This window comes from Callithrix jacchus, chromosome 22 (genome assembly GCF_049354715.1).
Source record: "Callithrix jacchus isolate 240 chromosome 22, calJac240_pri, whole genome shotgun sequence".
In the NCBI taxonomy this organism is placed as follows: Eukaryota; Metazoa; Chordata; class Mammalia; order Primates; family Cebidae; genus Callithrix; species Callithrix jacchus.
In genome coordinates, this window is record NC_133523.1 from 46,863,292 (window position 1) to 46,866,505 (window position 3,214).

General features: G+C 47.6%; 1 pseudogene; it reads right to left on the bottom strand.

The window, feature by feature from the left end:
- Nucleotides 1-646: 646 nt before the first annotated feature.
- On the bottom strand, nucleotides 647-2,880 carry LOC100401734 (small ribosomal subunit protein eS4, X isoform-like; annotated as a pseudogene).
- Nucleotides 2,881-3,214: the final 334 nt, after the last annotated feature.

Here is a 3,214-nt window from a genome sequence, read left to right on the forward strand (position 1 = left end):
GGGGTTTGTGTTCTGTATTCCAGAAAACATGCAGACAGGGCAAATAATTGCGTCTTTGGTTTTGTGTCTGTTTTAACCTGGTGAAGGAAAATTCCAATAAGAAATGCACCGTTCTGAGCGAGGAGATCTCAGCCTGTGACGCTCTGGACAGAAGCGTGTTCTGTTGTCTGAAAGAAATAGAAAGTGTTTCTGTTCAAAGGATTACTGTTTGAGAAAAGCAGCGTTGGAGGTGATGCTGGTCTTGGTACTGTCTAGAGCATGTGTATAATCAGACTTGGATGATGTTGAAATTTTGTTTTTGTGTTTTTTCTAAGACAGGGTCTCTGTTGCCCATGGGAGTAGGGTGGCTCTTCTAACCTCGATCTCTTGGGCTCAAGTGATTTTCGTTTTTTGGGACAGAGTCTTGCTCTGTGACCCTGGTTGGAGCACAGTGGCAGGAACTCCACTCAATGCAACCCCCTGGGTTCAAGTGATTCTCCTGCCTTAGCCTCCCTGGTAGCTGGGATTACAACAGGCATGCGTCACCGTACCTGGCTAATTTTGTATTTTCAGTAGCGATGAGGTTTCTTTCTTTCTTTCTTTTTTAAATCATGCCACATGATTTTTAATTACACCTAAAGATCTAACATATCACCCAGGGACCATTTCACCCACTGCTGTGTTTGGCTGCCAGCCTCATTTCTCTCTTAGCAGTGGTGAGGCGGGCACCCTTTCCTCGGGGAAGAGAAATCCATGGTTTGTTGCCCTTGCCAATAACTAAAATATTGGAAAGTCGGGTGGCAAAGCTGTTGCCATTGGCATCTTTCACGTGAACCACATCGAAAGATCCAAGGTGCCTCTCTCTGTTGGTGATCACACCAATTCTTCCCGGGTTAGCACCCTCAGTCACCATACACAGGTTGGTTACCAGTGTCAAGCATGATGAAATCAGTGACCTGCCAGTCTCCAAGTCAGTCTGAGTGGTGTCATTCACCTTGATGAGGGGATCGGGGTAGCGGACGGTTCGAGCGCCATGACTCACCATTGGAGGGATTCCTTCTGTGCCCACAAAGATTTTTCGTACTTTGCACAATTTGTACTTGGCCTCCTTAGGCGTAATGCAATGTACAGCAAAGCGACCCTTGGTGTCATAGATCAGACGGAATCTACGACCCTTGGTGTCATAGATTCTCTCCCATCTCGTCAATGCTGTTGACACCCATGAAACCAGCAGGGTAGGTTATATCAGTTCGGACCTTGCCATCGGTCTTAACGAGCCTCTGCATGCCCATCTTCTTCACTTCACCTCCTGGCAAGGCATACTGAAGTCTGTTCCTTAGGAAAATGATGAGGGGCAGACACTCTCTCAACTTGCGAGGGCCGGTAGATGGACGAGGAGCAAACACACCGGTCAATTTATCCAGCATCCAATGCTTTGGAGCCGCCACCCGCTTCAGATGCTTCTTGGGACCACGAGCCGTGGCTGCGTTAGGCAAGGAAAGAGGACCTCCGTCTTCCGGTGAGCGTAGAAATTGGGGCGCGATGAGGTTTCTTGAGGAGGTTTTATAGCCTAGCCTGAGGTGGTGTCTCCTGGAGGATGTTTGTGTGTTTGACAATATATATTCTTTAGCATCTTAAATTCCATTTTGGATGTTTTGATCGGGGCTCTGTGTCCCCATGCTGGAACTTAAGTGAACACTTGGCTCAACATCCATTGCTGTTCTCTAGAAATCCAGCCCAGTACCCTTGGTTAAATATAAAGTATATGTAGTAGGCATTTCTCATTATTTCTGGAGAGAAAACTCAGGAGGATTACCCCATGATTATCAAGGCTCACCTGCCGAGTCTTTGAAGTATGGACCTGGAGATGGTCCTCTTAGGGGTTTATGTTCTGGTTTCCAGCAAACATGCAAACAAGGCAGATAAATACATCTTTCTTGTTTTTGTCTATTTTAACCTGGTCAAGGAAAATTCCAACAAGAAATCCACCATGCTGGAGCTGGAACGTCTCAGGCCGTGACCCTCTACAAGGAAGCACTTCCTGTTGTCAGAAAGAAAAGAAAGTGCATCCTTGTACAGGGTTACTGTCTGAGAAGAGCAATGTTGAACGTGACGCTGATGTTTGTCACACATTTGCAGAGCATGCTGATAATCAGACTTGGATGATGTTGGGCTTTTGTTTTTGTTTTTTTTTCTTTCTTTCTTTCTTTCCTTTTTTTTTTTTTTTTGAGACGGAGTCTTGCTCTATTGCCCAGGCTAGAGTGCAGAGGCTTGATCTCGGCTCACTGCAACCTCTGCTGCCCAGTTCAAGTGATTCTCCTGTCTTAGCCTCCCAAGTAGCTGGGACTACAGGCACACGCCACCATTCCTGGCTAATTTTTGTATTTTAGTAGAGATGGGATTTCACCATGTTGGTCAGGCTGGTCTTGAACTTCTGACCTCAGGTGATCCACCTGCCTTGGTGTCCCAAAGTGCTGGGATTACAGACGTGAGCCACCGCGCCTGGCCTGTTTTGTTTTTTTCTAAGACAGGGTGTCTATTGCCTAGGCTGGAGTCTGCTGGCACTTCCAACCTAGATCTCTTAGGCTCATGTGGTCCTCTTTTTTGAGACAGAGTCTCGCTCTGTGACCCAGGCTGACGTGCAGTGGTAGGAACTCCACTCACTGCATCCTCTGCCTCCTGGGTTCAAGCCATTCTCCTGCCTCAGCTTCCCAAGTAGCTGAGATAAGAGAGATGAGCCACCTTGCCTGGCTAATTTTTGTACTTTTATTATTGATTGATGTATTCATGTTTGAGACAGAGGCTCGCCCTGTCCCCAGGCTGGAGGGCAGTGGCACAATCCCAAGTGACTCTCCTGCCTCAGCCTCTCAAGTAGCTGGGGTTACAAGCGCATACCGCCATGCCCTGCTCATTTTCGTGTCTTTTTCAGTAGAGATAGGGTTTCAATATGTTGGCCAAGTTGGTCTCCAACTCCTGACCTTCAGTGAGCACATGGACAGGAAAGAAGAGAGCAAGGCCTGTTCTTTGTTTCCATCTTTGGCTTTTTGAGACAGTCTCGCTCTGTCCCCTGGGATGGGGTGCAGTAGTGTAACCTCACCTCACTGCAACCTCTGCCTCCTGGGTTCAAGCAATTTTTTTTGTGTCAGAGTCTTGCTGTGTCTGCCAGGCCCGACTGCAGTGGTATGATCTGAGCTCACTGCAGTCTCAGCCTCCCAAGTAGTTGGGATTGCATGCG